Source organism: Bombus vancouverensis, chromosome 9 (assembly GCF_051014615.1).
Source record: "Bombus vancouverensis nearcticus chromosome 9, iyBomVanc1_principal, whole genome shotgun sequence".
NCBI lineage: Eukaryota > Metazoa > Arthropoda > Insecta > Hymenoptera > Apidae > Bombus > Bombus vancouverensis.
The window spans coordinates 13,841,711-13,862,045 of NC_134919.1; the positions used below are offsets into that span (position 1 = coordinate 13,841,711).

At 38.9% G+C, this 20,335-nt stretch overlaps 1 protein-coding gene across 3 annotated transcripts in view; it reads right to left on the minus strand.

The window, feature by feature from the left end:
* The window catches only part of Dop2R (dopamine D2-like receptor), a 96,416-nt gene that overhangs the window by 65,922 nt on the left and 10,159 nt on the right, over window positions 1-20,335 (minus strand). The window lies entirely within an intron of this gene.

Genomic DNA, 20,335 nt, shown 5'->3' on the forward strand with positions numbered 1-20,335 from the left:
TTTTTAGTAACACGTACATACGAGGCAGCGTTACGAATAGCACGTAAATGGTGCTAGAAGTAACAAAAACATCAAATACATGGTAATGTAAAAAGGTATATCTCAATGGTATCAGAGAGAAAGTATAACATACGTGCCAAAAAGAAATAACAAAGCAATGGCGAATAAATGTACAAAATAGGAAATGTAGGAATAAATATTCCTTTCTGCAAAAACACCATGTTTCTTTATGTTTAGCAATTCTCAGGAAAGTAATTAGCTTAAATCTTCCAAAATGCATAAATAACGGGCACAATTTTTCTGGGTAAATTTTTAGCTGGATAAAGCGTTTTCGAGGAAACAGGTAATCTTTAAAAACGCTGTTGTAAAGTTGATCGGAAACTAAAGCGGTCGCCCATAAACTGTCTGCCACCTTAGTGGCACAAGCCACTCGCTTCAAGGTAAAATACTTCGAAATACTTTTCGAGGAACCAAAGAAGAAAAAAGAAGAAAATGAAAAAATGCGAGTACACGGGCCGATCGAAGACTGAAACTCCGTTGGTTAAGGGCGAGTTACCGGCAAGACGAATGCGGAAAGCAGCCCAAGATATTGGGTTCTTTGTCAATTTCTCCATGCGAATTCAACTATGTAGAAAATGGACTGGAGAACATGCAATCTCCGAAATATTTAAATTGTAAAGATTTACGAAGGAAGCAGCATCTGTATCGCGTATCTATGCAAAGAGAACCGAGAAATTCGGTGTGTACAACATTAAAATCTGAATTAAGTCAAACACAGAGCTAAGTAATGTAACCGAACGTCATGTAAATCAAGTTCGATCTGTGGACTCCGCAAACTCTGTAACGAGTCACGATTGCCGGCAATAACCATAATTGCGTCTTGCATTGTTCATGCCAGTCGCGTTACGGTCACCGTATTTTAGCCCCTTTCGTAAATTATTTCCTCTCGTTCCGTTTACGAAACTCGCCACGATCGCAAGCACGCGCCATATATATTCGGGATCGATTACATCTACGATAGCGTTGCAAAAGCTCGCAATTGGGAAACAGTCGGGCACCCTCGTGATCATAAACGTACGAGGAGGGTTTACCAACTATAAAATGACAAACATTAATTTTTCACATTTTTTTCTCCGAGTTGTTCGAGCCGAAAAATCTACTGACCCGCAATAAAAGCATTCAAATGCGCCGACAACAGGAAAAGCCTTTTTCCTTGTGAAGATATTGAAATTAACCAAATGCGAAATGTAAATCTTTCGTACGTTTTAAGAACCGTGTTGGCAATCTTTAAATGTTTCTCGATATTCTACTTTCCTCTTTGTTTTCGCACAGACAAAATATTTCACAAAACGTTTTATTGTAAACGTTGCATCTTACCGTCACTTTACTACGACGTGTTATACGTAGTAATCCACGTAGTTTAACAAGTTTCATACGCCGTGTAACTTTGATCATCGAAACCAGCTTTTTTAACTTCTCAAGATGCGATATTTGGCGAGAATTTAAACTCCTCGTCTGTAAAGTGAAATATGGGGCGCAAGTAACTGCGAATAATGGAACTTTTTATAGCGTTGCGAGTCTTATCTAGTAACTGTATAATGTTTAATAATTGCCATAGAAATAAGGAATAATTAAAGATGCAAAAAATATGCTACCGAGATTGAATGTAAGCGCAACAAGTGCAACGTTTTTCTCGGCAAAACATTTACGAGTGGCTGTTCAAGCTCAGCTTGAAGTAGGCTTTCGTCTTCTTTCGTAACAAATTGAAACGAAAGTGCTTTTTCCTAATGCGTCTTTCTTCGATACTCGAAAAAGTATAATGCAGACACTCGGAATAGTGGATACTGCACCATAAAACAATCGACTAAAACATATATCCGTCATTTTATTATCTACGATCGAGTAGTAAATTAATATCTAATTTCGAAAGGATACAATGAAATATCGAGCTTTACGTCAGTCGCATAAAAGTTGCAGAGCATTTTCAATGATATTTTTAGGAACGACCTTTAAATATCTGGCTGTATATCCTGCGGCCATCATACTATATAGCGAAACGACCTGCGTTTCGCTTTAATGGTCAATTGCTAGCTTAACTGGATAGTTTTTATACACGGTCGTTGAAAATTTAACATCGACGAAATTCCGTCGAAATTTATGCAGGGTATTACGCTCATCGAATTTATCCGTAGATAGTCCAATTTTCAAAACTACATGGCAAATACACGAGGAAAATCGAAAATCGAAGTAACAGAGTTCGAACGATGGTACCTATACTTTATATATAAAATTCTTTCATTCGAGAGGGATGTGAGGCAAACAGTCTCGTAGCAAAGATAACGAAGGTGCAGGCCAGGTCGGATATTATTCCAGTTTCTAGCGATTCCAATTCGTATTCCGGTCCAACGACAAAGAAAAATGAAAAAGAAAGGCTAGATATTATGCTGCTAGAAAATGTATGATATTCCTACATATTTTAAACCTTAAAACAGTTTCCAGAATTTGGAAGAATCGTCCATTCCTTTTTAAATTAGAATTATAAAATGTGAATGCTTTTACTTGAATTCGTAGAGTATGTAAATGTTTATGTGGTATATCTCGATAACAGTTTCATAGCGCAATTACAAAACTTGCTAAGTAAACGTTCTCCTGTATCAGTAAAAGTTTTGGAACTTTCCGGTAATAAACTGTGATGATGACTAATCCGGTTTGTGCTCTTATAAAGTCATAGCTTGTGAAATATTACATCGATGTTGAGTTGGCGAATAATTTTTACAAAAGCATTAGCCTCGTCGTTAACGCTCAGTAATTAGCTTGTCGCTGCCATTAACCGTTTGGATAAGTCGTAAGTTAGCAGCACTCGGTTTCTGATTATAGTTCTGAAACTATTTGGCTATCATTTTGTCCACATCGATATGATTATTATTAGTTCGTAATTTGCGTCACGGTATGATCAACCGTCGTCATTTGAGATATTAGTGACGAAATTAATTAGATATTAATGAGATATTTCGCACGTACCACCGTAAAGGATGAATCGAAGATCGAACTAAACCTCTGATAACTCAACTTTGTAAATCAAGCTTTTGTAAACGCAGATGCCTGGAAAATATTACGACGGTGATAAACGAAATGAATGCGACTTGAAATGCGACGTCGTCCAACCCTCTGCTTGCTTATGTGAAACTGTAAAGATCCGCGATTAACCGGGGAAAGTAGTTGTTATTCACATCGTGTGCAATAGTGCGCGTATTGCACGTTCACGCTTAGATCGTAAAGTAAAATCTGCTTTGCGTCTTCGTTATATGACATCTTTCGCCGTGTAAAAAGGTTTCTCGTTTCAATCTTTTTACGTACGCGCCGTTTGTACCAAAGGATCGTAAATTTGTTCGTTTTGGTTGGAGAGGTTAAAAAACTCGGCTGAAATATCTCTGAATCGCGTTGTTACGTCAGTTTTCATTCCATGATAACTTAAACCCATTATTTTTAATGGCCGCTAGTACAAACGAACACGTTTGGTTACCATGCATACAGGAATAGCTTACAAGAACTTTGCGATACATTACACACGTGGTTTTTCCATTTTCAAATGCAATCGAAACTTTTACGTTGCCACGGTTTATTCGACACCGTGCTCGCGGAACTCGCAGTTCCTGCTCCCTTTCCTATTTCCGAGGATCGAACAGCTTCGAATTTCCTTCCATAACATTTTTCTCCGTTTTCCAATCTCTTTCAGCCCTTGAGAGCGTTATTTTTCGAGGCATTGCTGCGCATAAAAGACCTTTCGAGCTTTCGCGAGTACGTTCACAGACGATGAAACAAGGGACCGCAGACGACTCTGCCTTTCGATCGGCCTGTTTAGAAAGGCTACGTTCAATCGTCTGCACAGGTGATCGATAAACGGTACCCGATAGCGCAACATGGCGTCGAATTATAGTCAGGTGCTATACACATTTCCCGGTTAAACAATCTCTTGTTACAATCATAGCAATGTAATAGCCGATCGCGTAATGCCACGCAAGATTTCACATAGATAATTATGAGATAGCGAACGTAATCACTAAGGCACTTATTACGTATTTCCCTTCTCCTGTAGTTATCTTCAACTAATGCATCCGTTCTATGCCTTTAACGATACCTCGGTACTTTAGATATTTTATCTTTCTTATTCTGGAATTTGCTTCATGCACGCTACAGATTTCCCGTGTTTCCAACAAACAAGTTAAAAACACGAAAACTTGTTTCAGAGAGTGAGGGCGTATGGACAATGGATTGCGGATTGCATGAGCCACGACATACCGGGTGACATTATATTGAAAATAAAAAATAGAGAAATCGTAAAGGGGGTTGGAAGGTAGAAAGTGTGGATTGGGTAAAGAGAAAAGATGGTCAAGAGATTCAACGTCCGAGAAGGAGGGAACAAGCTCGAAAACATGACCGTAATTACTGGACCCTTTGTTCCGTGGCTGGAGAATCCGGACTCTTGAAAATAGCACCGTAAATCCTGTTCCTGATCCTGCGATATTCATTCTTCTCGAACCAATCGTTTAACCTGCGCTAACATAAATCTCTCGTAAACTGCAAGCAACGATATGGAAACGAACAAGTTCGTAATAAACAATAAATAATATTAAAATAAGAAATAATACTAGAATAATTAATAATAGTAAAATTCACTGACCGCGTATGGTAGTACCTAACTATTCGTGAACAAATTTTTTCAAATGGCTAACGTTATTAGTTGCAAATTTTCTCGTTTTAATCTCCAAGGTCTTGTAAGTAATATAACAACGATATCCAGGATGATTCGTGTGATATAGAAATCGCTACATAGAAAGTCTATCATTCAACTTCTGCAAGAATTACGAAATTCTGCAGGCTATTAACTGAAGTACATAATCTACCATATAACCAAATGTATAATGTAATAATACCATTTGTGTTAAATAAACAAAATTAAATAAATAAAACAAGATGTCAAAAATAATTTTCTCGACACTAAAAATTCAGGGGATTTTAGCAAAGAATTTTAGCAAAGAAAAATTAGCGAATCTAAATTTAGGGAAAAATTATATTCAGTTCGACGAAATAAAACAAGAAGGAAAGGATTAAGCGATTAAAAATCGGACCAAGTCTACAGCAGTAAACTATCCGTTGAAAGAGTCTGTTTTACTTAAAAGTGCCCTGGGATTCTACTAATGGCAACTCTAACGCAGCGCTTGTCTGAGAGTATGTACCATGAAATTTAGATGTTTTGAAAGGAAGATGGGATACATTATCGCTTAAATATAGAGCGAAAGTGGCAGACTTTTATGCTTTTCATAGCTGATAACAGCTAAAATCAACATGAGACTGCTTCTTAATAGCGTCTGATTGTATAACGACTTATTCTACTTGACGAAGCGGCATATCGCCTTCATGGGACTTAAATACAGCCAGCCTACGAATTCTACGTATTTCAAAAACGAAATTTCATCGAAATTCGTAGTCATACGACGGAGATAATATAGAAATAATATTGTTCTTTAAGCAATTGAAATACCATCGTTGAGAATACTACTTCCAAGGCTTCAAGACTAATCTCAAAACTCGCAAAAGTCTTTAAGCAATGTACGATGCTTCGAATGAGAAAGGAATTAATTAGGACGACATTTTGGATTTTACTCTTTGACGTGGAAACAAATCGACGCATTTGCGCTGAAAAATAATGAGCAAATACTGCATTTCTCGTAATTATTTCGGGACTGCCTTCGAAACCATCGCGATAATAACTGTCAGCGAATATGATAAATTACACAAATAAATGATTATCGTATCGTAAGAACGAGAAACATAGTCGGGCATAGATCGTTCAAAGACAAATTTTTACGCTACAAAATTGTTATACACGCGGCTTTTATCGCGCAAGTCCAGCGTACTAATAATACGTCGTGGTATGGGGGTCTATTTAAATCTTATAGCTGTACTTTCATTTTTACACGCTGCTGGAAAATTCACTGGAAACCCTGAAGGGACATTAAATAAGCTCATCAAGGTGTCTTCCTGGAGTCACGCCTCAAGAGACACCAGAAGGCATACCATTACGAGTAATTAATATGATTGAATTACCGACAGAGTTGAGAGAACGAGTGAACTTAACAGAAACCGCACGAAAAGTGGTTTTGCTTCGACTTAAAAAATGCGCAACACTATGTATGACTTCTTTCCTTCTTCATACCTACTACATATGCGCGTCCATGATTTAAATGTCCAATTTCGTTATCGATCCTCGTAATAAAAACGAGCGGCGAATGCCGGTCAAAACTAAGTTAGAAAATTTCGCTCCGACGCTTGCCGATGATCATCGCACCATTTCTGGTCGTACAAATTCTTTCGTTTCTCCAATATTTTACATATATTCCGTTTTTACATTTCCACCGACGTGGAACCGTTGTCCGTCACGATTCTCTCGATAACATTGAAATTCCCGTTAAATGTCATCCGTTTGAATAATACGTCCAATATTCGATAATTACCTGCTGTTACAGTTTCATTCCGACAGTAATTAATTTTACGGTGAGATAGAAATTCTTTAAGCAAATTCTAGAAATTTCTTCTCTGTACCCTCCTTGTTGTATAACGAACATGCAGCCAACGTTAAAAATCTTTCGCTCCAATTTTCTAGACAGTTTTATCGCTCCGTTATTTCGTGTAGCATTTAAGACGTGAAATTCCAATACGTTATACGCGACTGACGCATTGCTCTCTTGGTAGATACTCTTTAAACATACTTCTGACAAGCGTTCCTGAATTTCGTTTTCGGCAATAAGAAACGACGCTTTATTCGCAGAAGAATATGTAACCATTACTCATTCGATCTACACTGCAAGTTTTATAGCGAGTGGATTCGCAATAATTCGAAGAATTTTAGAGATTCAAGTTTAACGATATTCACCTGAGATATATCGGTCGAAGAATCAAAGAACATCCGACAACTTGCCCGAATAACACCCGGCCGTTTATGCGCATACAAATGTGTATACTTTGTAAACTACCCATGCAAGCTTTACCGACCGTGTATCCTTCCTGTATCTGCCCCTTGCTGAAAAGACAGTCCTTTGATGCAAATAAATTCGAGCTATCCTTCAACCAACTAGAAATCGAAATACCCACGAAGAAGAAGCGGCAGTACTGGAACAATACGTTCCATTTCTTTTTCTATCGCATCTCGATCGACTTGGCTCGTCTTTTTACTGCGAAACCTTTTTATGAGAAGTCACCTGATAAAAGTGGCTCTTATCGAAGGGCGAGGAAACGAGGGCGGAGCAATTGGGACTTCTTCAAGGGCTTGCAACTCGCTTATACTATCGCGAAAAAAGCGGTAGTCACCGGTGAGGATTCGCTCGGGCGTCTACTTCAAAGCGTTAAAATTATTGCCTCGCAACTTTTATCTTAAAATCGACTATATTGTTCGCCAATGTCTCTCCACTGGGGGGGACAACGATGAATGTGAATTCAAAGCGATAAAAAAGGAAATTTCTTTGGCGCATCGCAGACTGAAACTTTTGAAACGGTCGTCAAAAGCAGCCTGTCGAATACCAGCATTGGAAGGTAACATTAAATTTCACTCTGCACGCGCCAATTCAATTTCGGCGAAAATTTCTGAACTTTCTTCCGTGACCGTAGCGAGCTTCAGCCCTTTCGATGCTGCCTCTGTCTCGTACCAACGTTCTATCGCGCTCTAACGATATCCTCGTTGATTTTATTAAGCCAGTTATTTATCAGAGAAATCCGCGAGATTCGATATTCTTGTTGATAGCATTTCAAGCATACAATTCCATCGGGCACAAAATAGTTGGCGAACAAGCGCGTATAACTTTAAAGCAATGTGATTTTGAACGTATGAACTATTGACTCGATTTTCACGAACTAGTGCTCTCGCTTCTCCTCCTGTAAAGGAAAATACAGTGAAAACTGTTGGGCGTGACCGACAGAAAATTCTATGCCCTAAAGAATACTTAAATAGCGCTACAGTAGGTGACATTAATGATCAACACGATCTGATCAAAGATCAATGGGTCAGGGTCTTTCGATATGCTTTAAGAATTTTAAGGCTAGGTGAAAACATCACGAAATGTATAATGAATAATGTATATAATGAGGCTGAGTGAGCGTTATATCGATAACGAGATATTCTTGGGTTTACGAGTTTGCAAATATCGAGGAGTTTATTCGCGGTCTAGAATTTCAATGTAATATACGATGGAAGCAAAATACAATACACTTTAAAGCTAAACTGCGGAACGCTCGCAAACGTAATTTGAATGAAATTCGATTCGCAGCAAGATAATTGCGTCGAAATTAACCGAGGATATGGGAAAACGCGTGGAATTCACGCGAGAATGTTGTCAATTGGTATGTTAGGTCTGACGTCGAACATCAAGTTTCGTTAGATTGCATCTATCGCTTGTACGAATCTCATTTCCGATACGAAACACGTTCACGTTGTGCATGACACTCGATGCACGAGATGCAATCGATACGTGCCAGCTCAAGGAAACAGATTTCGCCCGACTATTAATTAACGTTGCTCACGCTAACCTAAACGTCCATACCAGTCAAGTTCTTCTTAAAAAAGAAAAAAAGAAAAAATAGAACGGCAAGTTACGCGAAGAAAACTTCTAACAGAAGCAGATCAAGAGGAGAAACAGGATCGCGTGATCGCTAACCTCCTGGCGTCAACTCGGCAAACTGCTCGTTTTATCGAAAAGTTCGCGAGACTAGAACTGTCGTTTTAAAGTGAAAACGTCTCGACGTCGACCTTCGGCATTAGCCGAGCCTTGTACTAATTCGCTGTTGATTAACTAGCTATTGTTCTTTCGAACTACCAAACGAACAAATCAAACTTTTACGAATTAATATCTTTCTGTATGTATACACGTGTACGTAATTATCACGCACGGGAAATAGAAACAACGGAGCATCAGTGATTCGATTTTGATCGTCGTCCTTCTGGCTTCTCTTATTTTCGCATTGAAATAGTCGATGCACGGAGATGCATCTAATTACTAGTCAACCGTGAAAAAGCTTTAGAAGTAACATCACTATGTAACGCAGAAGATTATTATTTCGAGGTACTAGGGTTCATAGAACCGAAATTAACTCAGCGAGGGTGGAAAACAGTACCGAACGTTCGACACGAAAGAAAATACGCCTCGAACTAGCGAGTTCCAAACGCTAAAGGATTTTCTGGCTAATGTATCGTATTTCCTGAAGCGGAAGTTCCCTTGTCCCTTTCTCGTTTCCTCTGACTCGTTCGCGCAAAGCAGCTGCATTCTCGAGGGCTAACGAAATTCCACGAGCTTCTGAAATTCTTGTATAAGAAAGACACCCTTTGGGAAGGTTGGCTACTCGCTTTCGGCAGATACCTTATGAAAGCTGCGAACATCCCTTCTGGCAACCTCGCAAAATCCTTTTGATCCCGTAGGCGGAACATCCATCAACAGGTGAACGAGTCGGTCGACGAACAAATATACTATACATATACATATTCGCTCCGTTGTATAAGTAAATTGATGGAAAGATATAGCGTAGCGAGGAACGGTAAAACCAGACAGAAAGATGAACACGCGATGGTCATTAGGTATTATTTCTGATGTTGTCGCAAAAATACAACGGACACGATCAACATTTATAGCTTGTGTACTTTTCAACCGTAGTACTAGTACTTCTGGTTACCCATCTGTCTGTGAATCGCGTGACGTTTTTCACTACAGCTCGTACCGTTCTCGAGCACTTATCGATTCTCTCCAGGCACCGTTAAGAAGCTAGATGAATGTACATTAATTATAGGTTCTGCAAATTACTCCCTAGTTTCTCCTTCTAATTGTACAATAAACTCTTGGACGAGACATTTCATCCGGGATAAGATATTCTATGAATTTATTATGCGAGAAGGCAAGGCAAAGCAGAGAACAAACTTTACGAACTATGAAGCGTGTAATTTATTTTACACCGTGTACTCATCGAATTATTGTTTGGTTTAAGTTAAATACTTCTCCGACTGTTATCGGGTTATGTACAAATAATCACGAGTAAGCCCTTTATGTATTACAATGTAATTACTTCTTTGTCGCATAATATTTCCTCTCGATTATTCTCGATCCGATGCTGGGAAAAATTTTCTCATAGCGAAACAGTGTGAAGTTGGCCTTTCATAACGCGTAACGAACCGCAGGATGAAAGTCACTCGAATTTCGCGATCCCCTGGGATCTTCAACTTTTCTGCTAGAACCCTCATGCGGCTAAGACTACGATCCAAGCACCACCTACCAACCGGAGATTTATGAAATACAAGCGATTTCCTCTAAAACGTTTTGAAACGTGAGTGGCATACGTACTATTGGAACAACCTCGCAATTTCGCTACACCTTCACATACCTTCCCGACGTATCTCCAATTTCTTCGCATGCACCTAACGCTTACTACTAGCAACTTTGTTGCACATGTTTCTGTCCTTAATCACGCTAACGTCTTTCGAACGATCGCTAGATTTCACGCGCAAACGACGAGTCAAATCATCCTCCCCTGGATCACGCGATCCAAAAATCTGGAGATACGAGTTCCAGCTTAAACGTTGTTTGTTCTTCGATGTTCGTCGAGAAAGGTAAATGTTTCGTAAGATCGCAAAATATAATATGAACGCACATTTCGCGTAAAACTAGCGAGAGCGGGAATTTCAAATGTAATTAAATTGCATATTTTCACACGTTCCATGCAAGATACAATCTTTCCGCTGTACGAATGAAACATAATAAAAAGTAGAGTGGAACGAAATAAATTCAAATTTCATCCGGTTGCTCGACGAACCGTAAGAGACCGCGTACAGTACTTTTACGGTGAATATGTTTTTTCTGCACTACAGAAGCAATCCATTTTAAAGCAGAAAATTCGGCAACATCTCTGATCGACTAAATACCGAGTGACTTTTTAACATAATTTACCTTGTTTTGTCAAAAATGTTTGCTCAGATATGGTCGAGAAACTCGATCGCGAATATGGCAGCAAGCAGGTATAGGATAGTCATGAATTTTGTTGATTTATGCGAGGTACCACAACCCGAAGGGTATCACGTCGTTCGTGATACGTAAAGCTATCTTTCATATCTCATTCTTCCGCCCCTCCTCCTAGATTATTCTCACTAAGATTACAAACATTCAATATTGATTCCCCTAGTCATTCTCTGAAATATGCTTCCATCTCACAGCTGGGTCCTATCAAATTTTCGATAAAGTGCATCGACGCATAGATACTCGATATGGGATTAAAGTTTGTTCTTTTCTTTCCTTTTTTTTTTCGTATTTTCTTCGAACAAAATTCTCTTCGTTATCTTTTACCTATTAAATTAACGATAACGAAATCTGGTACAGGATAAACTGTCGTGAATCGCGGTTACCATTTAATCGACTGTATTTGTCTGGCGTACTTTCAAGTAAACGAGCGTTCGTGTCCCGTGGTTTTCCGTCTGTCACATTTCGAAGTTTGTTCCGACCTCATCACCGAGTCCTATTTAGTACGCGGATATTCATGATTTTAGCTAACGCCGTACTAGCTTGTGGCCAAGAGGATTAATGAACATTTAGGTAGCCACGGTAGTTATTATCCTAAAAGTCGGGAATTCGCATTACATCGCAGTTATCGTAATTACGATTATTAATTATTAAACGTAAACGTTATAAAGTGCCATCAAACGTATCGAACAGACCGCCACATTTTTGTCGAAACTCGGAATAAATGAATAAAAAATCCTTACCGTACGAAATTCCTACAAAGATATCCTATATCCCATACATATATTAAATAGATATTCTATATTCCATATCCTACTAGATTATTCGTCGTATAAAATACCAAATTTTCCAAAAAGCCAATAAAAAATGCAATATCATCATTGGCTTGGAAGCGAACAGAATTCTGCATAAATCTGCCAACGCTTACACACATAAGCGAAGAGCAAATACGAAGCAATGGTTGCGCGGCGTGCCTACACCGATATCGAGTTTCGGTCGTTCATTTTCTATTTTCCAGCATAGCGGTTTATCGGGCAGGAACAGAGAAGTATTAGTTACCACAAGCTCGAGCTATCAGATGAAATTTAGCTCCCTCGCCGCTTCGAGGAGGTGGGTGATTAAATCGCTGTGGATCGCGCGAATTCCAAGCGCGGCATAGTCGACAAGTTTTCTGAAAGATCGTTTCGAATGAACGTGGTTGAGCGATCAAACTGGCGAGCAGCACAGAAAAACAACGGACACTGCGATGGAATAACGAATAACAAGAGTCTGGAAGTAGGGCGCTCGTTTTTACGGGAACACCATTGTCTGTTTCGGTCAAGTCCTTCGTTGAATACCGCTAGATGAAAATATATTTCGCCACACACGATACGAAGGAAAATAGAAATCGCATTTTAACGATTATTTTCGCGCAAACTAGAAATGTTAATTATACGACTCTGACTTACGAGTTTTTTTCATGAAACAGCCTCTTGGAATCACGATTTCTAATCTCAAAATTCATGCGCCAAAAACGATGGCAATGCGACAACATCGCATCGTTGAAGCCGATCGATTTCTATATGTGCGTTTTTATCGATTAACCTTGAAATTCACTATACACAAACTACAGTCGTAATTAAAAGTTATCTCAGTAACGATGAATGAACGAAGGGAGTTTTGACAATAATATTTCAGAGTCCACTCTGACCCAGTTTTCCAATGCTACGCGATCCAATGGCCTGAGTACATCGTTATCGTTGTCTTTGACTTGGACAGCGGCCAAAATGTAGCGCAAAACATTCTATTGGATATTTCATCTCTACTTAGCGACGTCGGCTCCGATTTGCAATATTCGAATGAAAAGATTCTTCCGACTCTCATTTACGATCCAGGAACGATCCGAAAGTTCCGTTTCCTGGTAGGCAACTATGGAATCGCAATTTCAGAAATAAATATCTGAGATACGTTTGTCGCTGACATAGGTTTCAAAGATACGCGCTCACCAAGTTGTTTCAAGAAAGTTACTACGAAAAGAAATCGGGCTTGTCATTCAGTGATAAAAGACAAGTTTTGGAAGAAGTGGGAATTGTCGCGCGATATAAATTGAACTCTAAAATACTCGCTATGAGAGGCTACTATACCTACAAATTCTTCGTGCGAACAAGCGTGTGGCGAACTATCGAGTAAATATCAAAGTGGAAACAAACTGCAAAAGAACCGAAACAGAAGCAAAATACTTAAAAATGACGTGTCAACAGAATGCGATATAAGATTGGAGAGAACTGAAAAGCAAAGAAAAGTACAAGTTGAGAGAACTGAAAAGCCACGTCGGGTCCAAGTTGAATCAAAGGGAACGAGAACGACACGACCGCTCAGAGCGAAATAGAGAAGTTCGTGAGACGATTAACACGTGTGACATGGCCTTTCGATCGGAGAAAGAGCTGGTAAGAAGAGCGATATTTTCGATCTTTTGTTCATCATTCTATAGAAATTTTGCGTGACTTTTTTTTACCTCATAACGATATTTTTCTATGCAAGAATAAATAAAAATTAAAAGAGAAAGAGGATTTACACAACCAACGAGAACTAATTTTCTGCATCCACGCTACAACCCTATTCTGCTCATACAAAAGGAACAAACAGAATTCATTCTGCATGGTATTAAATAAATCGATGTCATTAATTGTAGATAGGAAGAAAAATATTTAAGGGACAAACCACGTTGTTGCTTTCTTGTTGATTTGATTAAGTGGAACACAGTCTGCTAATGCTATTCGTCTTAATTATAACAATCTACTGTAACAGATGAACGACTCTAAAACGAATATAAATCTTAGAATTACTCGTATTAGAAAAGCTTGAGCAAACTGTTTATTTTCATAGCAGTCATCGATAAAGAAAAAGCGTGATCCGTCGCGCAAAGTTTCTAACTGATGGAACAGACGAAACTTTTCCGAAGGAAACTAAGACGATCATAAAACATTTCTTTCGCCCAAGTTGAATATCTCTCGTTAACAAGCTGCATTCTGACTGTGTACAACCATCTACGAGTTTAAAACCTGAAAAACTGTAAAGAATTTGGAAAAAGTATTGCCAGATCGAGTAGAAGCCAAGAAATGCTGTTATATACGTTTATGACATTACGGTTGAGCAAACTTCGCTCGATTAACGCAGTTCTAGATGCAACGTAGTTGTATAACGGTAACTTCATTTGATCGCAATAAATTTGTCGACCTTACTACACGTAAGTACGAAGACTGAATTGCTATGCCGTTTAAACTATTTGATCATAAACGATTCACAGTTACAATACTGAAATTACAACAGCTCACAGGTGTGCTCGTAATCATGACCAAACAATCTCGCATTTGCCGAGAGACCTATAACGTCGGTAATAGATTCCTGCTAGCAGCTTTGATTACTGGTGCCACCCTATTACGTTCTCGGTCGTTGCACGCTAAACCTCTCTTCCTGTATAGTCAGTCAACATACAAATCTTCACCTTCACAGCGTTTCCATTACTTAAAAAGAATTATGTCAGCAACTTTTATCGATATGCTGATCTACGCTATTTTATAGCAATTAATTATAGACATTTCAGAAAATCGATTAACTTCTCTTGCATACGTTACCGAACATTTTTGCAACGAAGTAATAACCACGCTGGCGCCGCGCAAATGAGAAGCCATACATTAACCCTGTAAAGAATAGGATCTCGAATATTTAAGATATTAATATTCTCTCTGTTGTGAAAGATACGTAAAATACCTACATACACGTATGACATGTACGATATATTTTATTCTCTTTACATTTCTTTCCTACTCTTCTACTAGAATTTTTATCCTTAACACGTTTGTAAATTTATTTTAAGTAGTTCGAAATATTCAGCATTTGTCAGATTATCCGTGTGTATAGAGATCTTTTACATATGAGAAATGTCTACACAAATATTATTCATTTGTAATTCGAATTCGATGTTTCTGGTACAATGTTCAAACATGTGATATTTCTGTTTAAATGAATTCCAATCTATACTCTATATGGGCACAATTTGCTGTTATCGTCCAAGAAGCAACTACTGAATTGTACTTGATGTCGAGGAACGGACAATAGTAATCGATTTCAGGGAAACGTATCTCTGAGCCTGGTGGCCCTTCGTTCCAACATCGATTCAAATAATTTACGATCAATCAAGAAACCAGATTCGTAGCGAACTCCATGAGAAAAGTCTGTCCCTCCGATCGATTTTATGCCGGAACATTTAGTTGGCCAAACATTACGACACAACGATTTCCTCGGCGTTCGACGGCTCGGCTCGATAACATCCCAGAAATTGAGACGCTGACTGAAATGGATTAAGTTTGAACCAGGCCGTAAGCGTCTTTTACTCTAAACGTAGTTGGAAGCTGAAATAGTCGTGTTTTAAATTGCTGCTAACGATGTCGATAAACATTATACTTGTTCGCTTCTTGAACCAGGCTTTACGGTATGGTTCGGTTAAATTTCAGTATTTTTCACTTGAAAATTCGATACCAAAAAAAAAAAAAAAAAAGATCATCAAAGGAAGAAAACTGGTATTACGCAACATGGGTCGAAATCGAAACCTATTGGTCGTATGATCGATAAGTTTCATTGAAATACGACAATGAATATACGAATAAAAATTAATCCATCGAAGAAACGTAACAATTGGAAACGTGCTTACAATGCCTCTGATCGATCTAGTCGTAGAAATAAGATCGTACCGCTAACAGATCTTCGTTTTGCATAAGACACACCTTTTCCCTTCAATGAGAGAGGTAAATGCGATTCTAAATGCGACGAGGAAATTTTCTGGGAAATTACTCGCTCCGCAGGCGCCTTGTCGATTGAGAGCGAGATCGTTCATGGGGAGATTGACGAATAGACGTGCTGTAATTGTGCAGGAATACTTGCAGAAATACTTAAGATAGGAAAAACGTTCGTATCCATCCCACCATCTGTACCTTCTATTTCCTTTCTATAGAACTTTGCTACATCAAACCTTAATTAAGACCAATTAGAATCGCATGATTGTTACTGACATGTTGATTCTATCTTTGTACATCGATCTAATTTCTTCCATAAGGAATCATGTTGCAACAACGATGATCGCGTTTAATTTAATAATCATGTATAAATTTTACGACAGCTTGATGCCACAAAATCAGAGGAAACACCGATGTTATGTAGCCAACGTAACATTTCGTTTTTGCGTGAAACAGTTCGCTTCTATGAAAATATTTTTCCATCGGTGCCTCTATAATGAATGTTAATGTTTCGTTGCAACGCGTAACTACATGCGCATTCCCATTTCCTGGTTTTACACCTGCTCTTTGCCTGCATCCGTTCCCTGTAGCGTTAATTAGTCTGTGATCTTTTGAAAAATATGCAGTTCATATACACTGTACGCTCAATATCGTTCTTGCCTCGACGCTTTTGAAACAAGCTAACGTTTCCAGAGATTGCGCTTATTCGTACGTAATACACCAATCGATAGACGCGCGTGCAACTACCATAAAATAACTATCTCACAGTTGATTAGAGACTAAGTGTATAACCATCGAGAACAAACAACTTTTTAATCGATATGCCTTGCTTTCCTAAACATGCTTTATCAGTTAAATTATTAATACTCACGGAGGCTCTTAAAAAAGTTGTATATAATCTTAAGGGCGAAGTTTCGGTTTATTCGGTTAAAAATATCGTCGGATCAAATTATTTAAATCATAAGTTGTACGTTTCCACATCGTAAAACGCGACCGTATTCGCGTGATTTCCTAACGTCACGTCTGACCTTACACGGACTTAGTCCACTGAGATCGAATCGGCAACGTAAAAGTAGTATCAATTCGCATTACCAAACATCAATCGCATCATTTTCGTTTATTATAATTCTTGCCAGTTTATGGTAACGCGTTTTTATCGCGTTGATCGATGACTTACCGAAACCGAAGCTATCGATTGGAAAGTCGCGAACTTAATACACCAATAATTTATGAAACTTTCTGTTCAATCAGAACTTTTTAGGTCACGTTATAACGAATACGATTGTCGTGCCACGATCAAGTCGAATTACGGTGACATAGAGGGATGGTGAATCTACGCTCTCTGCTGTCCTTTGAGAAAAATAGGATGTCGTCTATTTAACATCTACGAAAGAACCCTCCATTGCTCACGACTCTGGAAACATGGTAAATGGAAGAAATAGATTCTTTGACGAATGATTCGTGGAATTCTGATTGTCGAGGAAGGACTTTATCACAGTCGCTATCGTAGCGAAGCATTCAATTATGCTGCGAACCTTTGAATAACTTTCCCTTTCTTTCTCTCTTGCGGTACGTCTCGTACTTTAATTTAAACGTTTCAAGAAAAATATTAATTATTAACAGGACCCAATAAAAGCTCGCAAGAAAATGTAACTGAGAGTTACGTGGAACAGGACGTCACGTCTGGTTTAGCACAAGTAGAACGACCATCCCTGTCCTTCTCAGTTATACGTTTCCCAATCTCTTTCTGAATCCGATGACGATGCAGCAATCTGGCGTTTGCTTATACAAGAGTAACGGTTTCTTTCACGTCATATCATTTTTTCCTTCCGACGATGTTCAGAAGAACGATCGAGATTTTATCGGCTGACATCTAAACGCATATGAAAAATGGATACTCCAACTACCTAAGGTCGATCTGTTAACTTTATATGTATATTGCATCTAGCTTTCCAGCACTGGGTGAAAAGTGATTTTCGATACGCTGGATTTTATGGTTTCTTCGGTGGCAAATTTTCCCGTTATGATCTAATCGATTTACAACAAGTATAAAAGTACACGTTCAAGGAAAATCGTGAAAATAATACACTGTCATGCGGACGATAAACTTATTTGAGTTCGAAGAAATTCATAAGATTGTGAATGCGAGAGAGTTACTGGAATATTCATCTGCAAAATGTTTGCTCGAAGACAGCGAACTATTAGTTTGTAAGTAATACCTTACGATCGCTCTAAAATACTTAGTTCCGTTTCTTACCCGTGCGTTCTTATCATGCGCCCCGCTAAATTGTGCGCGCTTCACGATCAATAATTTCTTGTAACCGTTTTGCATTAAAAGTTGGCTAAGATTGATTAACTCGGAAGAATGGAAACAAAAAGGAAGATTTTATTTTTCGCTAATTATATTCCATAGTATTTGTGTTTGATTTAGGAGATAAGCATGACGAGGTTCGAGTGAAAACGGCTTTGAAGTTCGCATCGCTTACCTTTCGCTTCACAGCTATATTTAGCCCAAGAGATCGAGTGCTTAGCGCTTAAACAAACTATCTTAAGGAAGACGAAATACGTTACATTACGCTCAACAACACAATATGATCAACTGTTATATGCGCTGGTGCGCGCTCGCGTCACATTTGTCTCATTCTTGTACGAGATCTGCTTTCAGCGGAAGCCATTATACCGGAACGAAGGAATAGAATAAAGGTAGTTGAAAATTATGAAGGAGCCGCGTGTGTTTCGAAATTACAGCGATTACATGGAATATCACGAATCTGTCTCGCAAAGATGCGTTAAATGTCAACGTATTTCATAAAACTTTCGACAAATATAAATTGCGCTCTATCAAGAATTTATCGTACCATACGTTTATAAACGTGTCTCGTAATTTATTACGATCGTTCACGGCTTGTGTTTAATTCGTTGATTCTCTGTGCACGTGAATAAAAATCAGAGAGTATTTTTCTAAAATCTCTGATACTCGATACGTTTGATCTGTGCGAAGCAATTTTCTACCGTGACTAGTTTCATGCTTGAACATTCGCCGAAAAATAACAATAACTGCAGTACATTCGTGCCATGAATTTCGTTACCTCAAATTTTTACATGCCAAACTCTAACGAAATCCCCGGTACTCCAACAGCTTTTTTTTCATTTTACGTAGCTACTCGACCTTGACGCATGACGCGCGTTGACGTTCCACCGAACATCTCTATTCACCCTGTGAAATTTTGTATCGCTTGACGTGCTTGTGTTGCACGTGTTTCGCCACGATCAATCTCGAAATGACGAGAAAGACGATATCTAGGACAATAGCATTCGAATTGAGCCTTTTTTCATCGTTTAGCTGTTAACTTCGTGAAGGGCGATCAACCGTACAAATGAAACTGACTAGGCGAGCGTACATCTACCGGACCATTTATCTTTTTCATCTTGTTTATAAAACCATCGAAACGGTTGCTTTTATTATACTTCTGTTAGGTTTCCCTTTCGAACGTTTGCAATCATATGTGGAGACGCGAATAATATTGGCGCCGAAAACAATCAGAATGAATCACTTTGAAATTCAGGCGCCATGTTGACGCAAGGGGAAGGAAAGAAACGTTGTAGAGATATGTTGCTTGTAGAGAGGGATCGTTCGGAAGAGATAACTCGTATTTAGACGAGCCGGCAAGGCCAAACGATTCCGTGTTCTATTCCCAGAAGAAAAGTGGTCGGTTCCTTCGGCATGAACATTAATATTCATATTAGCGGGACAACGAATGGTTTAACCTCTGTGTACACAGCTCGAATCAAAACTGGGTTGAATCGACCAAGTAATAAGCATGCATGCGATGAAGCGATCTGTGTTATTAACATAGACCTTGTCCCAGCTGGCGATCCACCGTGTTATTCCACTTCGTAAACCGGTTGAGTGGTGAGGCTACCTACGAATCGAGGGATTATGGAGGCAGGCGAAGGAAAACGGATCGAAATTGCTCGTGGTCACGCCAGCACCCACTCGACAGAACCTAATACCGACTGTTCCACCTTTTTACCTCTGTCCTTCTCTTTTACGCCTTTCATATGCCCTTATCCTTTCCAATTTTCTGACCATCATTCACAATTTTTCGTTCCACCGAATCCGGCTGTTCTTTGTACGCGGACATTTTACCATAATTCCAATAATTGGTCAAGGATGCTCAATTTCGTTTGTGCACGTGATAGGGCACGCGGTTTCCACATTACGCTGAGACGTCAGACACTAACGGAGAAAGAGCAATAGAGAGATCATCGAAGAAAAGAAATTACGGAAGTACTACGAACAGATTCGAAAAGTGTCATACGCATACACGGAAGGATCACAAAGACACCCTCCACCTTATAAATTATTGGAATATCGATACTATCGCGCAAGTAATGATGCATCAATTAGAAGAAGTGAATGTACGGGAACGTCGTAAAATGAATTGATTAATTTAGACTTCAATTATAACCGATGTCGTTTCGAACGGCTGCGTCTCTCCTGCGATTCGCAGA